This window comes from Bos javanicus, chromosome 17 (assembly GCF_032452875.1).
Source record: "Bos javanicus breed banteng chromosome 17, ARS-OSU_banteng_1.0, whole genome shotgun sequence".
NCBI lineage: Eukaryota > Metazoa > Chordata > Mammalia > Artiodactyla > Bovidae > Bos > Bos javanicus.
This window is the reverse complement of record NC_083884.1, coordinates 18,332,280-18,352,123: the sequence shown is the minus strand read 5'-3', so window position 1 is coordinate 18,352,123 and position 19,844 is coordinate 18,332,280. Positions and strand designations below refer to the sequence as shown.

Below are 19,844 nucleotides of genomic sequence, written 5' to 3'. Positions count from 1 at the left end.
GCTGCTTAACTACTAGCATTGATAATCACCACAAAGGACTATTTTCTTTGAAGTTAGATAGTTAGCACTCTCTAAACTAGAAATTGCCAACATTTTATCCATAATGACTTGGAGACTAGTAAAACAGAGCCATATAACTCCAGTCACCAGGGAGTTTTAGAACACTGAAGTTAGAATGAAACTATAATAGCTCCTCTATTAATGATGTATCACTATTCAAATGTGATGGTTTACCTCAGGGAACAGCTGAAACTCAAATATACTAGCATCTATACAACCATGGCGCTTCCCAGGTGGTGTTAGTGGTAAAGAACCTGTCTTTCAATGAAGGTTTGCTCCCTGAGTTGGGAAGATCCCTTGGAGGAGGGCATGGAAACCCATTTGAGTATTCTTGCCTGGAGAATCCTATGAATAGGAGCCTGGAGGGCTACAGACCGTAGGGTCACAAAGAGTTGGACAGGACTGACACGACCTAGCACGGCACAGCACAGACAACCACGAGAGCACTCATTAATCAGTACATAATGAATAGAAATAGGCTGTGTTTGCTGGAGAATATTTGACTTTCAGGTTCGAGAAGCAACTACAAGTCAATTATTGTTATGTCACAGTCTTTGTTGACTGTGTTCTTTTAGAGGAATAAAGGAATGAACTAAGTTTGCTCATTTGTTTTGCAAGATGCTAGACACTTAGTCGTGCTATAGGGCAACAGAGAAGACAAGTGGAGGAAAAGAGCACACACTTTCCTTCTGCTAGACTGTGGTGAAGAAGGGACTGCAGACCTATTGGCTGTAAGGAAGTCTGGCATGGATGCTCAGCCTGGCCCCAGCCAGGCGACCACGTCTGGATGGGCCAGTACCCACTATCCACAATGGCTTGCTCATCCTCCCCCAGGTCATGGAGATGAAAGGCCTTCAGGTCGAAGGCTTTCACCTTCTTAGACAAGGTGTCTCTGTTACCCTAATGGCTCTCACAGGATGAAGCTGCTAGAATGATTTAGAAAACAGACATTCTTCCAGTAGAGATGGAGAGCCTTCTAATCAAGTGGAACAGAGGCTATTATTCAGTGGAATCAAAGCAGTCACACTGGAGAGAGTCTATGTTATCACCTGTTAAAAAAGCTCTGTGACCACAAGAGTTGTCCATCACCAACCAGCACACACTTCTAGGCAGGGTCTGTGCACCCAGATTCATACCCTGAGTTGACAGGGGGCGTGAGGACAGCCTTGCACTGGACCTTCACTAGTACAAAGATAGGTTGAGGCTTCCCCAGTGGCTCAAATGGTAAAGAATCTGCTTGCAATGCGCGAGACCCCGGTTCAAGCCCTGGGCCAGAAAGATCCCCTGGAGAAAGGAATGCCAACCCACTCCAGTATTCTTGTCTGGAGAATTCCACAGACAGAGGAGCCTAGTGGGCTACATACAGTCCATGAGGTCGCAAGGAGTTGGACAAGGCTGAGAGACTAATACACAGACACACAGGAGGTCAAAGAGGGCATTCCCACCATTAGGGAGACAGCAGCTTTGAAGATATGAAACAACCACTGTAATGGAGATCGAGCTCCCGGCCTTATGAAACTGCCATGTTAAAAGACTTCTTTATCAGGTAAGGCAAGCAAGGTTGGCAGAACTGAATACCTCAGCGAGAAAGAATTAAAGGCAAAAACTGTGAAGTGATGAAGACACCTGTCATTGTGCACTGTCCCCCTCCCCGCAATATCCCCTCTCCCCTTCATGCCACTTTCCCTCTTCTCTGTCCTTCCAAGTCCCTTTCTGTGTGTTTAAATATGGAGTAATGGCACACTAGACCTTTAAACTATTTATTGATTTATGACACTTTACTATGTTGGTTGCTTAGGTTATTATGTTACTAATTGAGTCCATGACTTTTAAAATTTTGGTTTATAATTATGAAATTGAAGGCTTTGTCACTGCTATAGGAATTTCAGGCCTTGGCCAGTTGTGGGCTGTATGAATTGAGCACTCAGAAGGGCCATATGATCCCATTTTTAGTTCTCTAAAGAAGTGAGGTGGCAGCATTGGAAGAAATATGGAGTCCGTGTTTCCTTTGTTATCCTGGAACCACTTAGGTTATGGTTCTTGTGTTCCAAGATGCTGTAAAGGAAACACTGCCAGTGAGACTGACTCTACAACTTGTAGGACCCAGTGTGAAATGAAAATGCAGGACTCCTTAATCCAAAATAAACATTCTCAGATGGCGACAGCAGAGCACTAACCCATGCTCAAGTTCCAGAAGCCACAAAATCCTGCTGTTCTGCCTTCAAGCTCCTCTTTTCTGAGCAAGTCTGTCATTCTTGACACTAAAACTCACCAAAATGCTAAGACACTATTTGATCATAACCAGGTTTCATCTGCCCTTTCTTCTTTGGACCTTGTACCACCTAGAACTGCAGAAACATATTAAAATGATTTCCTGTTTCCCTGTGGCTCAGTGGTAAAGACTCTGCCTGGCCAATGCAGGAGACATGTGTTCGATCCCTGGTCTGGGAAGATCCCACATACCGCGGAGCAGCTAAGGCCATGAGCCACAACTACTGAGGCTGTGCTCTAGAGCCCGAGAGTCACAGCTACTGAAGCCACGTGCCCTAGAGCCCATCCTCCTCAACGAGAAGCCACTGCAATGAGAAGTCTGCTCACCGCAACTGGAGAAAGACCACGCAGCAGTGAAGATCCAGCACAGCCAAAATTGAATAAATAAATAAAATTATTAAAAAAACATTTTCCACTTTCTATTTTGTTATTTTATTCAATAGTTCATTTTGTATTCACTTTTGAATAACAAGAAAGTTAAAGTCACTCAGTCGTGTCTGACTCTTTGCGACCCCATGGACAGTGTAGTCCATGAAATTCTCTAGGCCAGAATACCGGAGTGGGTAGCCTTTCCCTTCTCTAGGGGATCTTCCCAACCCAGAGAGCAAACCCAGGTCTCCCGCATTGCAGGCAGATTCTTTACAGTCTGAGCCGCAAGGGAAGCCTAAGAATACTGGAGTGGTAGCCTATCCCTTCTCCAGGGGATCTTCCTGACCCAGGAATTGAACCGGGGCCTCCTGCATTGCAGGCAGATTCTTTACCAACTGAGCTATGAGGGAAGCCTGTTTGAATAACATATTCTGGAGCATATCCCCATGCCTGCTCTAATTTCTTCCTACCAAACTGCAGTTCTGGATGTTTGTATAGGTCAGTGGAAGGCATTCTTCCTGCCATCTAAACATCTTCACAATGTCAGCAACCCTCCTGTATGGTCTTCTTTAGTAATCTCTGTTTTTTGGAATCACTTTCTGAAGAGTGAAAAGAACTTAAAAAGTACTTGAGAAATAATATCCTGATTTGCTTTGTTCATTGAATAGTGCTGTTTTGACTGCCTTCCTTTGACCAAACTTTAGAAAAATATGATGTAAATAAAAGGTATTCTCTTCTTGTTTCTCATATCAGGGCATTAATTTTCTATTATGCTTGCATTTTTTTGTTTGATCTTCTTTAACAAAGTGTTACAATTTTATTATTTTTTTTTTTTGGAGCAGTTTAAGGTTCAGAGCAAAATTGAAGGGGAAGGTGCAGAGATTTCCCACAAACTTTCTGTCCCTGTGATGAGATTTTTATTGCTTAATTTATACAGTCATCCTTGATATTCACAGAGGATTGGTTCAGAACACCTGTAGATACCAAAATGCTCAAGTCCCTTAAATAAAATGGTGTAGTATTTGCATAAAACCTATGCACATCCTCCTGTATGCGTTGTCATCTCTAGATTACTTATAATACTTAATAAGTAAGTGCTACGTAAATACAGTTGACCCTTGAACAATGGATTTGAGCTGCTGAACTACAGGGGTCTGCTTCTGTGTGGATTTTTTTCAGTAAGTGTCACAGGACCCCATGATCCATTGTTGATAAATCTACAGATGCTGAACCACAGAAAATGGAGAAATGTCATTGTGGGGGAAGAATAAATTATAAAATGTTTTAAAGGAGTTTCATTGATCTCAGGATTGTGCAACACCTCAAGCTAACTAAGGGTAACAAAGTGTTGCTTAGTTAACAGTGATGGGTGTCAGTTAAGGCTTTAATTAGTAGTTAAGGCTTTATTTGTAATTAGCATATTGATTATTTACACATAAACCAGTTGCTTCTAAAGTGCTTGAGGGGATCAACAGAACAGCTTGTGAAGCATTCCAAATCCCCCCTCCCCCCACACATCATTTATTTCAGTACTAATAGACACTATTTTCCAAGCAGGTCTCTGCTAGGCCAAGGAAATATTGGCTAAACCACAAATTCCAAATAAGTACTGTCAACTAATAATCTTCATTTCTAGAAAAATGTTATCTGAAGTCCTTTTAAAGTAGGTTTGCATAGGTGAAAAACCACTGGAAAAGAAATAGTGATGTAGACCTAATCAAGGCTCACACTCGTCCACCAGCAGTGTCGATCTCCTGTGTCTGCATTTTAAGGGAACTGACCAAACTCTACAAGATTTGTTCATGAGGCCATCTGCCTTCGGTCACAGCTGATGGAGCCAGGGAGGAGCCCCTGATCCAGGGAAAACCTGCTCTCTGTAGACACAGGCTGGCTTGAAAGATGAAATTCCTCCATCAGCTTCTAACTCTGGGAAACGTGTTGGGGAACACAAGAGAAAGAGATGCAGCTAGCGGTGGCCCCAGAACTAGAAGGATGGCAGTTAAGAGAGGAGGCCAGGAGCAGGGGTGAGCCATGTGCAAAGGTTGAGTTGCCAAAGTTGAGTGGTTTGAGGAAAGAGATGTTGAGGGAGGTAGGGAGGGACGAAGGGAAGGAGGGGGAAGGAAGGAGGAGGGAGAGATGGAGGGAAGGAGGGAGGAAGAGAGGGAGAGATGGAACAGGGAGAGAGGGAACAGGGAGAAAGGAAGGGAAGGAATAAAAGGAAAGCCATACACACACAGACAAGACAGGTGACAGATGGACCACGTGACCCTTGAGAGGGCGTGGTTTGCGCCCGGAGATTTCCTCATTGACTTTTCCACTCAGGCCCGGCCCATAAGCATCCTTAGAGTGAACCTCTTTATCTTCTGAAATAAATCGAATGTGTTGCTGTTCCTTATTCTGTAGCTTACTGCCAGAGATGAACTAAAATGCCCCCAAACATGGGAGAAGGCAATGGCACCCCACTCCAGCACTCTTGCCTGGAAAATCCCATGGAGGGAGGAGCCTGGTGGGCTGTGGTCCATGGGGTCGCTAAGAGTCGGACACGACTGAGCAACTTCACTTTCACTTTTCACTTTCATGCATTGGAGAAGGAAATGGCAACCCACTCCAGTGTCCTTGCCTGGAGAATCCCGGGGACGGCGGAGCCTGGTGGGCTGCCATCTATGGGGTCGCACAGAGTCGGACACAACTGAAGCGACTTAGCAGCAGCAGCAGCAGCCCCCAAACATCTTCGTAATAGGAGCAAAGTCAGGGGCCTGAGGAGGGGTGGTGTATGTGGCTATGGGACAAAACAGACAGACATCCAACACAGAATACATTTTACACTGGAAGCGCCTTCCTTCCTATAGATGTGAATTTTTTAAAATCTTATTTTATATTGGAGCATAGTTAATTAACAGTGTTGGTCTCTTTCAGGTGTATAGCAAAGAGATTCAGCTATAATGTACATGTACCTATCCTCTTTCAAATTCTCTTCCCAGTTAGGTTATTACCCGTACGTATGTCTTCGCAGGTACACAATCACAAAAAGGTCTTTTTCGAGGATGGTTAAGGCCTGGGTCCTGCTTGTAAAAGCCATCAGTGGCCGCTGCTCTGTCAGGCCTGATACCAGGGCGGGTCATGGGGTCTGTCACACTGCTTTGATGTTCCCAGGCAGGACAGCTTCTGCCTGCTAAATATTCATTTAATCCAATTTGGCCAATCAAACTTCAGGTCTAATAAATGATTACAGTAACAGGCAGCTCTTAACCCACAGTCCCTTCTGTCTCCTGGTCAGCCTGGGGTTTTGTTTGAAAAGCAGTATCTAGCAAAGCAGCAAGGGGGAACCCAGAGAGAAAAGGTAAGAGAGAGACTGTGTTGTGAACATGTTGGTGTGTGAGTGCGAGTGTGTATGTGTGTGTGAGTGTTTGTAGAGGGGGCAGGGAGAAGGAAGGGAAGAAATGGAGAGAAAAACAAGCCAAAAAAAAAAAAAAGAAATGGAAGGCTATGTGAAAAGGCACATGGAAATCCTCCTCTCTCAACTGGAAATACAGATTCAAATGTGAATCTGCCTTCCAGGCAGCCCTGATGTCACTCTCCCTTCATCAGAAGGCAGATGCCCCTTGCCTTCATGCTTGCCCATCATTCTCTTGGAAAGGGGTGGGGGAGTTGGCAGGGACTCTTCAGTGCTCCTATTTCTTCTCAAAGACAAATACGAACCACGTGGTTCTCCGCACGCCTCACTTCAGAGCATGCAGAGAGAACGACCTCATCTTCCAAAGGGCTTGGGGCAAACACCCAACTCAACTCGACGTGTTCTCTCTGTGTCCGGGAAAACTGGTGAGTTGCCGCTCTTGTTTCTCTAAACATCCTTGGCCTAACACCATGTTGGAACACAGAGACAAGATTCTTTATCTACCGAGAGAAAACAGACCCTGAAGCCTATAGCAATTTTCTGCTTGTTGAATCTTGTGCCTGGTTTGTTTCAACAAAACCCCGTTTCCTTAGCATCACCTGGCTTATTCTATAAAACAGGCACTTAAATGTGGGTGTAACCAGGTTTAGCCAAAGCTCTCCGCTTTGCCAGACATTGTCCTGGGCAATGAACTGCTGCCAATATCCACTCAATTAGCAGGTATTCATCATCCATTTTACCATTCTCCCTACTGCTCACCACCCCCACCCCCAGCTCAGCAAGACATGGGCCCAGCAGTCTTCAGTTTTCCTGGCAGACGCAGTTACACGGCAACCATGAAGACACTCCTTTTTTTTTTCCAGACAGATATTCTAAGAATCCTTGCAAGTTTATTGGTTCTGACTCATAACAATCCATCAGCCATAAGTGCAATAAATGATGCTTGTAAATTAATACCCACATTTCTGCAGAGGAGGTTTTACATATTAAATTATCTTTAAAGTTATAAATAAATAATCTACATGAAATAGATTTAAGCAATAAACATATACTCCACAAACAATACTCAGGAAGCTTTCTGTTCATCAAGCACAGGCGATTTTGGCAGTATCTTGTTAATAGACCCCTCCACCCCACCCCAACATTCCCCGTCCTTCCTTTCTGGTAAGACCATAAATCCACTGCACGCAATATTGGGGTCATTCCTTTCTTAGCAAAAACCATGTGCTTCCTTTTTCTAACACTCATTCAATGCTTCAGCTGCCTTGTTGTTTTAAAAGAGTAATTTAGAGATCTTCCAAGATATATTTGCTCCCACTGCCTCCTCTTTACCTGGTCCCCCAACTCCTCCAACAATGCCATTTGAATAGCCTTTCCAAATATTATTTTATTTTTATATAACAGTTTTATTACACATGTATGTTGTTGTTCAGTCGCTAAGTCATGTCTGACTCTTTGCAACCCCACGAACAGCAGTGTGCCAAGCTTCCCTGTCCTTCGCTATCTCCCAGAGTCTGCTCAAACACATTCAGATATATACAAAACACAGTGTTCAGTTTTTTTCTATCCTTTACAAGCAATGTGTTGCAGGTAAGTAATAGCACATCAAATTTTACCCTTGCTAAGTAATGAAGATATAGCATTTGTGGTAATGAAGTATTGAGTTATGGAACACAGTTTTATTCAATGAATTGTTTTGTATAAACATTTAGGTTCTTTTATTGAACCTTACGTTTTAGATATGATCTGATAAGACTATACCAGAAGGGTCCTTAGGACCTCATTCCCTATCAAAAAGTCTCCTTCAAGAAACTGTTTCAGGATTTAGATTGGGCTTTACCACTGACCTAATGAAGAACACTGACCTGTTCCTCTATCCAAAGAACAGACATACCCTGAACTTGAAAGTATCTTGTCTCTTTATTTATCTATGAAGTTTTGCTTATTTTTTTATAATTTATCAAAGGAGGATAAATGGTCTTTAGGGAGTTTTATTTCCCACTCTATGCTGCTGCTGCTGCTGCTAAGTCGCTTCAGTCATGTCTGACTCTGTGCGACCCCATAGACAGCAGCCCACCAGGCTCCGCCGTCCCTGGGATTCTCCAGGCAAGAACACTGGAGTGGGTTGCCATTTCCTTCTCCAATGCATGAAAGTGAAAAGTGAAAGGGAAGTCGCTCAGTCGTATCTGACTCTAGCGACCCCATGGACTGCAGCCTACCAGGCTCCTCCGTCCATGGGACTTTCTAGGCAAAAGTATTGGAGTGGGGTGCCATTGCCACTCTATACTGTATGCCTAAGATTGAATAACTTAAAAAGTGACCCCTCTAAAGGAAGTTCTGTTGAAATCATGGTTTCAGTTGAGTTTTTCAAGAGCCCAAAACATTAGAAACTCATCTTGTTCGTAAAAGCCAAGAGGCTAGTCAGGAGCCAGCAGTCTGTTCTAATATTTGATGAAAATAAGTTGGGGCTTACACGAAAGTGGGGCTTCTCAAGTGGCGCTAGTGATAAACAGCCATCTGCCAAAGCATGAGACGTAGGGATCTAGGCTAGACTAGACTTTAGGGATCAATCATGGGTTCGATCCCTGGGTTGGGGAGATCGCCTGGAGCAGCACATGGCAACCCACTCCAGTACTCTTGCCTGGAGAATCCCATGGACAGAGGAGCCTGGCGGGCTACATAGTCCATGGGGTTGCAAAGACTTGGATGTGACTGAAGCAACTCAGCACGCACACACACACACAAGGGAAAGTCAAGTTCCTACCAGCTGTCAAACAACTGTATCACAGCGTCTTCTAAAAATAAGTCAGAAACCATTTGTTTATTTTTATTTTTGTTTTTAAACAAGGGGAATGAGAGGGAAAGAGGCTAAAATGCTACCCTCCAACTTTTATTTCTAATTAGCTATAATTTCTAAAAATACAATATTGTAAATTAAAAAAAAAAGAAACACTCAGTAAAATGCTTTGTAGAGATACTTTTCTTTAAGTACTGAATTAAAATCTGCATAATTTCATCAAGTATCGCCCTTCCTGGAAATGTAATGATTACTGCACTCTTGTTTCTTAGAACTAAATACTTTACTCTTAATCTCAGTCATAGATTGAACCTGCTATCACAAACCCCGACAGCATTCATGTCAGTGACAACTTACAGCGAATTAAGGGTTAACAGCAAAAGTCTAGTCTAGACAATGCTATGTCAAGGGACATTTTTATTACTTAACCTCAAAGGCAACAATAACAGAACTCAACTTTATGTCGGCCACTCCTATAGCTTCGTTGGCCCCTTTTTTTCTTTGCTTTTCTGCACACAGATGTGCATTTGGCTGATGAATTTAGGAGAAGTGCCTCCATCAATTATATTACACCTTTCCTGCCTTCATGCAATTTTGCCAGACTTCAAAATTTCAGGAGCCAGACAGATTAAGACACACAGACTTCAACTTGATATCCCTGCTGGATTCTGAGGCTAGACAGACAAATGCTGATCTTGTGGTTGTCTGCTAGGTAAAAGCACCTCTTTGATGCCACACGCACAGCACTGCCCGTTTTTCCTGTCTCCTATGCCAGTGTGGACACTCTCACATCCCTCAGAGTCTGATCCCAAGGGCTTTGTGTGGTTTCCAAGGCCAAGAGATTCTTTCTCCAACTTTATTGAGGTATAATTGACAAGTAAAATTGTATATATTTACAGTGTACAATGTAATATTTTGACATACGTATACACTGTGAAATGATTATCACAATAAAGGTAAGTTAGACTCAAAAAGAATGTATATATACCTATATGTATATATATGTGTGTGTTCTAAGTCGCTTCAGTGGTGTCTGACTCTGTGTGACCCCATGGACTGTAGCCCGCTAGGCTTCTCTGTTCATGGGTTTCTCCAGGCAAGAACACTGGAGTAGGTTGCCATGCCCTTCTCTAGGGGATCTTCCCAACCCAGGGATCAAACCCGTGTCTCTTACACCCCCATGTCTCTTATGTCTGCTGCATTGGCAGGCAGGTTCTTTGCACTAGCACCACCTGGGCAGCCTCTCTCTCTCTCATTCTCACATATATATGTGTGTGTGTAAACTGAATCCCTTTGCTGTACAGCAGAAATTAACACAACATTGTAGATCAATTACACTTTAATAAATGTTTTCAAAAAAGACAAAACTCTAAATTAAAACAAAAATATTTCATTCAAGTCAACAAAGGCTATTTTTTCCTTGATAAAGGTGGCTTAAAGATATATATATATATATATATATATTTTTTTTTTTTTTCCTGAGTTCCCTCACTTGGAAGCCATTACTTATGTCTCCTCCCATGTATAACACAACGCCGGCCATATGTCGCCTTTCAGTTTAAGAGCACAGTAGAGCTCAGTCTCCATTTCCGCTGTGTCCCAGTGCACAGAGATATAGTACCAGGGAACTGCTGCTCATTAAGATTTACTTACATAGCTTAGGAGTTGGCTCAATTCTCAGACTTCGTTATTAATGATATTGTCCTATAATCTATGTTAAATATAGATCATGAGGGATGCTGATGAATGAGTTGAATGTCACATTTGTGTTAGTTCAATTACAATCATATATTAAAATGTTCTCTACCCCTACTATGTAGATTTGGTGTAGGGTTCCATTATGATGACATAATATTCCTTTCATTTTCATAAAGACATGCTGGCTTTTTTATTTTGCTTTCTATTTCTAGACTGAGCTGTACATTATTGGCAACACATGCTGCCCACATTACAGAATTTGGTAATAACTTATACTATCTTTGAAAATTCTTTTCAGGGTGTAAGATTTTCTAGTCTAAGTTGCTATATGTGTCGAAACTTTGGTTTTCCTACATATTGTAGATTCTGCAAAATAATCCATGGAGTCATGAATTTATCACTGTAAGTCTGAAACAAAGCCATCAATATACAGAGGTGGGTTGATGAATTAGGTATAAAACTTTCAACTTGTATTCTGTCTGTTAAGAAGTTTTCTCCTCAAGTATCAGGTTGTAGCCTCCTTCTAGTGCATGAAACTAGAGTAATCCTAATTTGCCATTGTTTCTGGTGGTGGTATTGCAGTCTTTTTTTTGTTTGTTTTTTGAGGGTTGCAAAGAATTCTGGAGGCAGAAGGAACAGTAATAATGACCAGACATTAACAAGGCATGTGCATTTATGTGTGATCTGTGTACATATGAGTGTCAGCATGTTGTGTGCATGTGTGCATGTATAAAGAGTTGCTGCTACTGCTAAGTCGCTTCAGTCGTGTCCGACTCTGTGCGACCCCATAGACGGCAGCCCACCAGGCTCCCCCGTCCCTGGGATTCTCCAGGCAAGAACACTGGAGTGGGTTGCCATTGCCTTCTCCAATGCATGAAAGTGAAAAGTGAAAGGGAAGTCGCTCAGTCGTGTCCGACTCTTAGCGACCCCATGGACTGCAGCCCACCAGGCTCCTCCGTCCATGGGATTTTCCAGGCAAGAGGACTGGAGTAGGGTGAGATACATGCTAAACCTCACTAGCGGCAAGACATAGACACATGGTCTGCCCCTGGGCCCTTTGATCTAATATGCCTTCATAGTTCAGTATGAACATACAACTGAGTGAATTACTCAGTCCTCTCTTACTTCCCATTAGAAACTTTTAATACCAAAGAGGCTTAACATCAAGGAGGACACAACCCAGAGGATTTCATTACCTTCTTTAATGGCCAAGCTAAGAGACTCAGGAGTCCATGCCCGCTTAACGGTGGGCTGCTGAGCACAAACAAAGCATTGCAGTTTGCTCTTTCCTTTCCTCTGCCCCACTACAAACATGTTGGAACCGCTGTGCGATTACTGAAGCCAGTTCTCTGCGATCAATCTGGACTCGACACTGACCACAAGAATGCAGTCAGGTATCTCATCTGAGAGACACCACTTTATAATTATGACATGAGGCCCCTGGGTCCCCTCTGTCTTACGTTGTATCTTACTTAAATCACTCAGAAAGATGACTTAAATCAAACTTTAAGAAAGTACGGTTTCATGACTCTTTTTTTTTTTCTTACCAAGGTATGCCCCCTGTTGTACATATTGCCACTGTTAATGAGAAAAAAAAACTCAGACTTCTGGTTCTCCTATGTAAAAACAGTATACATTATATATGTAAACTACATAGAAACCATGTTGGAGCAGTTACATTAGAAAACTGAATTGTGATTTGGTTAGTTTATTCCTCAAAGCTAAATAAAGCAGGTTTCTGTGAAGTTACAGTGAGACAAAGCATTTTCAAATTGACAGGTTAATTTGGGCAACATTCTTTTGCTCTGCTGTATTAGAATAACAACCATCATAGCTCAGAAAACTGATATTAAGTTTGTGCCAATGTAAAATGTTTATATAAATGTGTTTGTATTCTAATCTTTTTCCTCAATAAAACATAGTTTTTTTTAACAAAAGTGTAAAATCAGAACTTATCTTACTGATACCTGTGAAATGGGGTGCTGGTAAAAATAAAAAAGAATGTTTCACTTTTATTTAAAAGAATTCTTCCAAAATAGAACACTTAAAATAGAGGATTGTTTTGAATAGCATTGTGCCCCTCCAATCATATAACATCAAAAGAAGGGAAAGCTTCTTCTATTAGAGAAAAAAATGTTTATAATCTTTACAGCCTATGGAGGTAAAAGAAGATATTGGAGAAGCCAGGTATGATTGACAGGAAAAGAATAAAGAGGACCCACAATTGAAGGGGCCTGGAGAGGGCTCTAGAGAGGTCAGAAACTGCCAGGGGCTGGGAAAGGAAAGTGTCCCTGCTTTGAAAATAGAGAAAAGAAGTAGGAAAGAAACAAACTGAACCTTAGGGAAGAAGAAAAGGAAGTCAGCGGAACTAGAGCCCTGGGGTGGCAGGTGGGGGTGGAGGAGGGACACAGGAGGATGTCTGGGGTTTATTTAAGGAGATAAGCTCGCTGCAGCAAACCTGGAATTCCAGGAAATGACCAGCTCTGGGTCCAAGTAATTACGCAGCATATGAGCTCTGTCGCTCAGTCGTGTCTGACTCTTTGTGACCCCATGGACTGTAGCCCACCAGGCTCCTCTGTCCATGGAGGTTTCCAGGCAAGAATACTGGGAGGGGTTGCCATTTCCTACTCTAGGGGATCTTCCCAACCCAGCAATCGACACGAGTCTCTTGCACCTCCTGCATTGGCAGGTGGATTCTTTACCACTGGTGCTACCTGGGAAGCCCATGCAGCATATTATTTGGGCTAAAATGCAAATAGAAAGAACCAGAACTAAACATGGATGTGGATCAAGGTGTATTTAATACCTACACTGAACGTATGTAATTTACTTGTTTAGAAAATGTTCAGTGGAGGTGTTCTTGCAATAGAATGCAATAGGTTTTATATGCTAAATAGCTCCCTTCTGTTGATTATCTACAATCTGTTGATTACTCACTACAAAAATTTGAAACACAACAGGGTACTAAAGGATAGGTTGCAACCTAAAAGCAAAAGTTTAAAAGACGGAAGATTCCCTTTCCTCAAGCCCTTCTGCTGCTGCTGCGTCGCGTCAGTCGTGTCCGACTCTGTGCAACCCCATAGATGGAAGCCCACCAGGCTCCGCTGTCCGTGAGATTCTCCAGGCAAGAACACTGGAGTGGGTTGCCATTTCCTTCTCCAATGCACGAAAGTGAAAAGTGAAAGTGAAGTCGCTCAGTCGTGTCCGACTCTTAGCGACCCCATGGACTGCAGCCTACCAGGCTCCTCCATCCGTGGGATTTTCCAGGCAAGAGTGCTGGAGTGGCTTGCCATTGCCTTCTCCGCCTCAAGCCCTAGGCAAGGATAAAGGCGATTTCCAAGAAGTTCTGATTTGAGGTCAGCTCTGAGCAGTTCCATTCACTCTCACAGGCTTCCCCTTTTCCTCCTTATTTTCTTGGGCAATTAAGGAGAGCTTTGCTTCTCTGCTAGTTAAATTTTAGTTTCTCAATTAAAACTGAATTATTCCAAGGCAAGTAACTCTTCCTGTAGGGCACAGCATGGCGACTAAAGTTAATAATATTTAACTGCATATCTGAAAGTTGCTATGAGAGTAAATCTTAAAATACTCTCATCCCCAGAAAAAGAAATTCTGTAAGGCATGGTGATGGATGTTAACTAGACTTAACATGGAGATCATTTCACAGCATATACAAATATCGAATATTATGTTGCACATCTGAAATTAATATAATGTATATCAATGATACCTCAATGAAAGCATCTTTAATACTTACGTATCAAATCCTGAATTTATCAAAATAATTTTTAAAGTAAAAAATTATTTAATGTTAAATTTGAATTTAAAATATCAGTCTAAATCCATGACAGTTTTTCTTTAAACACACATACACATTTCCTAGCTCTGTCAACTGAAAGGCCTAACAAGACAGTCCTGTAACAATGAGTGTCCTTATGGCCCAGTCTGTGGCCTCCAAAAACTACTTTCTGCTAAAATGAAGAAAGGCTCCTGGGAAGAATGGCTGATTCCAGATTTTTTTTTTTAAAAAAAGACTAAACTATTCCAAAACAAAGAACTCTTTCTATTCCTGCAAATTATCTATTTTATTTACTTCTAATTAATTCAGAGGTTTAAACAACTTCCAGCAATACACTGAAGTGACTATTGTCTAAAACCTTGTAAAGAAACATTTTTAAAAAGATGTATCCTTAAGCCCCAAAGTTTCATACCCAGTAGTATGGATTGATTGCTGGATGTTAATTCCTTTTTTTATTCTCAAATATTTATACTTAATATGAAAACTAAACATACGCAAGACAGCATTGTCTACAATACTCTTTTAGACACAATTTAAAGTCAAAGTTTTAACTGCATAGAGCTATTTAAAAGTTAACAAATTATCATTTAACTTTAGCTTCACCAACTTGATTTCATTTAGACAGCCTGATACTAGATAGATATTTCATAAATGTTTGTCCTAGGCAGATTTTTCCCCTACATTTAACAAAACTAAATCAAAGTTTTATTTCAATCGTTAAAATGTTTTAATTTCTCTAGGTCATCAGCACAGGTTCCTCTACCTACCCAGGTACTGCATACCAAAAGTGTTTAATCAGGCAGTGGTTTTTAATAAGCCATTGTATGAAACAAACGAAGAAAGGGGGAAGGTGTTGCCTGGGAACTAACAGCCATAATAAGGAGCCAGCGGATTGCTTCCTATTAAGTGTATGCACCGCACATCTCCTCTGTCCTGATTAACTACATTCTATTTTAGCACCAGACATCTTCTAATGAGAAAATGCTAAGTTTCCCCAAATGATATGATGGTAGAAACAGAATGGAAAATACCAATAAAATCTTGTGAACACTATACCCCCCAAAATGTGGGCTAGTTTCATCTTGATGTCTTTTGAATTCATCATTCAATATACACAATAGGGAAAACTTAGAGTGTGCTAAGTGAGGCAAAATCTTATGTTCAGAAGCTAAAGATAATATATGCATCAGATTCATATTAAAGTCTTTAAAGGCAAAGTGGAATTTATTATTTTTCTAGGTAAACCATCAAGGCTGATTCTTTCAGACTCAGGGAATGTGCATTGGAGCAAATTTTCATGGTTGATATGAAGGACTGGTGGCCAGAATCAAGTACTTTTTAGTCTGGGTAATGAGCCTGTTAATGTGAATAATAATCTCAATGCAGTAAAAAAAATTTTGATGCTAAACACACAGTGGGGAAAGTAATTCTTAAATAGTCAAAAGATAACTAAACCAAACACATAACTGCTAATGTGGGGGATAATATGATAAATAATTAGAGATTTTTTTAATGTAAGTTTTCATGCTGGAAAAAATTTATTTCCAGTAGAAAAATTAGTACTTAAGTAAAAATCAAATTGAAAGCCTTCCAAACACCCTAAGTTGACACTCTTGGTTTTATTCAAGTAAACAAATATTATTAAGCAGTATAGTAAGAGCCACAACAGAGGAAAAACCATGCTTCCTGCCCTCAGGGAGCTTATCAATTCACTGAGGGTCAAGAAATAGCATATTTCTTAAACTATCATACTTGACTCCTACTGATGCTTCAAAAGGAAAACAAAAATAGCACCTGAACTTCTCGAGACATACATGTGTGCGCGTGTGTGAGCACAGACACACACAGGTGCTTTACAAAGGGAAAGTTTGCAACATGCTATAATTAAGCTCACATCCTGACAATAAAAGGCGCAAAGTTTTATTCTAAATTTAGAGGAAGAACTCTTCACATGGCACAACCTCTCTAATGGTTGCTGTAAAACTTGTCATGGATATGTCAGCATCTCTGTTGCAAAAAAGAATCATTCTTTCTGAAAATACACACACAGTAGATGTAAGAGCTGTACCACATTTATTTTTTATTTGCACTGGAGATTTTGTTAACATCTCTGGTAAATTTCTTTCCTTCTTTGCCCCTCTTCTAGCTCTAAACCGCTATTTAAATGGCATTTTCCTTCTCGCTCTCAGAAGGCAGTGAAGGGCTGTTTGCTAACTGGACACGAACGCTGGCCAGACTTGGAGAAGGCAAAGGCACCCCACTCCAGTACTCTTGCCTGGAAAATCCATGGACAGAAGAGACAGGTAGGCTGCAGTTCATAGGGTCACTAAGAGTCAAACATGACTGAGCGACTTCACTTTCACTTTTCACTTTCATGCATTGGAGAAGGAAGTGGCAACCCACTCCAGTGTTCTTGCCTGGAGAATCCCAGGGACCGGGAAGCCTGGTGGGCTGCCATCTATGGGGTCGCACAGAGTCGGACACGACTGAAGCGACTTAGCAGCAGCAGCAGCAGCAGCAGCTGGCCACACTCAAGTCCTAGGTCTCAGTGTTTTGTGAACACTGTTTCCAGGTCTCCTCCATAAATGAAACTTGTCCTCAGCGGAGAACCTACACACACAGAGCAGCTGTCAAGCACCCAGGCTAAGCCCTGCTCAGTGAAACGCACCGACAATACTGGCATGAAAACACCAACTTCCCAACATACCAGACCGGACTCAGTACTGTCTCATAAAAAGAATTCCAGACACAAGAGCAGTTCAAAGCACACTTTGTAAAATACCTCCAAGCCCCTAGCAGGGGGTAGGGCTGATTTAAGTTGATGAAACTTAAAGAACATTAGAGGGTTGTGGTTAAGTGTTTGGGCTTTCCTATTCTTGCCACTTGGAATTCAGCTACCTCTGATGAACCTGGAGCAAGCTCACCCCCTAAGCCTCGTGTGTGCAAAGTTGCTTCAGTCATGTCCGACTCTTTGGAACCTTATGGACAGTAGCCCACCAGGCTTCTCTGTCTGTGAGATTCTCCAGGCAAGAATACTGGAGTGAGTTGCCATGCCCTTCTCCAGGGGATCTTCCCAAACCAGGAATCAAACCTGCCTCTCCTGCACCTCCTGCATTGGCAGGCAGATTCTTTACCACTGCACGACCTGGGAAGTCCTCAGTTTTTTCAAATGGAAAACAGTGATAATCATAGTAACTTCATTATATTATTGTGAAGACGATGTATGCTGATACATATAAAACCTTCACGATGGTGCTTGACAACAAAAGGTAACTAGTATTATTTTTCATTAGAATTTGTAGGACAATGAAAGCTACCACTCTACACCAAAAAGTCAAACATGGAAGTATATAAACCAAAAACCTATGTAGAAAACTCTACAATTTACAGAGATACATTAGATGTATAGAAAGGAAACACACTCTGAAGCCCCCCTACTCTGCACTACACTTCATCTCGCTAAGAACAACTGAAAGGCCTTTGGTGGCAAATACTTCAACTTTCAAATATCTTCTTAGAAAAGCACTAAAAGCTATATTTTATTGCCTCTCAGGCAATTAGACCATGGTTATTGCCACATCTGCTATTTGCTCATCAGGAAACTGCTTCCAACACATTTAACATTCATAGGTGTATTAGCTCATTATTAATACCCTGGAAGTTCTCCATGACAATATTAACTACAGCACAGAATTGGATACAAGGAGTCTCCATCTTGGTGTCAATTCATCTAACGGGATTACGAACAGAATTCCCTAAAGGACAACACTGGAAAGTAGTCTCAAACATGCACAGAATCAGAGCAAAGTTCTCATATATAATCTATTTCTAAAACCTTTTCTTCAACCACCTCCATCCTCTACTCATACTTTCTCTCTTCATATTCCCAGGGAGTAATCATAACAGCAAACATTTATGTGGCATTACCTATGTGCAGATGCTTACATATGTTAATACATTTAATTGTCCTAAAACCCTATGGAGACTTCCCTGGTGGCTCAGACGGTAAAGCGTCTGTCTACAATGCGGGAGACCTGGGTTCGATCCCTGGGTCGGGAAGATTCCCTGGAGGAGGAATTGGCAACCCACTCCAGTACTCTTGGCTAGAAAAATCCCATGGATGGGAGGAGCCTGGTAGGCTACAGTCCATGGGGTTGCAAAGAGTCGGACAGGACTGAGCGATTTCACTTCGCTTCAAAACCCTATGAGGTAGAAACTAGTGGTATTGTCCTCCTCGTACCTATGAGGAAACTGAGGCTCAGGTGGGTTAATCAACATGGCAGAGCTGGGAGCTGAACCTGGGCAGTTTCATCTCACTGTTCAAACTCTCCCCTCTGGCGATGGAGCCTCTGCACCTTATTGACACACTTCTAAAAATACAGAAGTGGTGTAGAAATTAATTACTCTCAGGTTCTTATTATAGGGGCTTCCCAGGTGGTGCTAGTGGTAAAGAACGAGCCTGCCAACGCAGGAGACCTAAGAGACACGAGTTCGATCCCTGAGTCGGGAAGATCCCCTGAAAGAAGGCACAGAAACCCACTCCAGTATTCTTGCCTGGAGAATCCCATGGACAGAGGAGCCTGGCAGGAGAGTCGATGGGGTCGCACAGAGTCAGACACGACTGAAGGGACCAAGCAGGCTCTTAGACAGAGGCAGGATCAGGAAATGAACACTGCTCTTTTCAGAGATCTGCACTAGCCCATGTGCTACTCCTCTGACATCAAGGTAAAAGGAACTATCTCCAATGAATGCCCATTAGATCAGAGATTATACCAAGCACAATCTGTCACAAGAAAACCAGAAAGCATATCACCGAGACAGCCTGGCTCATACCATGTTTTACTCTAAAGAAATTTCTATCATTTGATGTATGGGCATCTGAATAAAATGCTCCACTTTCAGTGTAGAAATTCCCCATGTGATGTTGAATTTTATGTGTCAACTTGACTAGGCCACGGTGCCCAGTTCTTTGGTTAAACTCCAGTCTATATGTGGCTGTGAAGGTTATTTCTTTAGATGTGATTAACATTTAAATCAGTAGACTTTGAGTAAAGCAGATTACCCTTCTTAATGTGAGTGGGTCTCATCCAAACACCGGAAGGCCTTGAAAGCAAAGACGGAGGTTTCTGAATAAGCAATTCTGCCTTTAGACTGCAACACAGAAACCCTGTCTGGGTTTCCAGCCTGCAGATTGAGGACTCAAGACTGTAGCATCAACTCTTACCTGAATCTCCAGGCTGCCAGCCTGCTCTACAGATTGTGGGCTTGCCAGTACCCACAATCACATGAGCCAACTTCTTAAAATAAATCTCTCTCTCGACATATATACACACACTCATATATACATATTATATATATCACATATATCCTATATATCTCCATATATATTCTGTCTACAATATGTGTATACATATACATTTTACATATATGTTATATAAAATACACATCCCCATATATGT

General features: G+C 41.8%; 1 protein-coding gene across 5 annotated transcripts in view; it reads right to left on the bottom strand.

Annotated features, from left to right (window-relative positions):
• The window catches only part of MAML3 (mastermind like transcriptional coactivator 3), a 459,812-nt gene that overhangs the window by 230,614 nt on the left and 209,354 nt on the right, over positions 1–19,844 (bottom strand). The gene's annotated exons all lie outside the window — the stretch shown is intronic.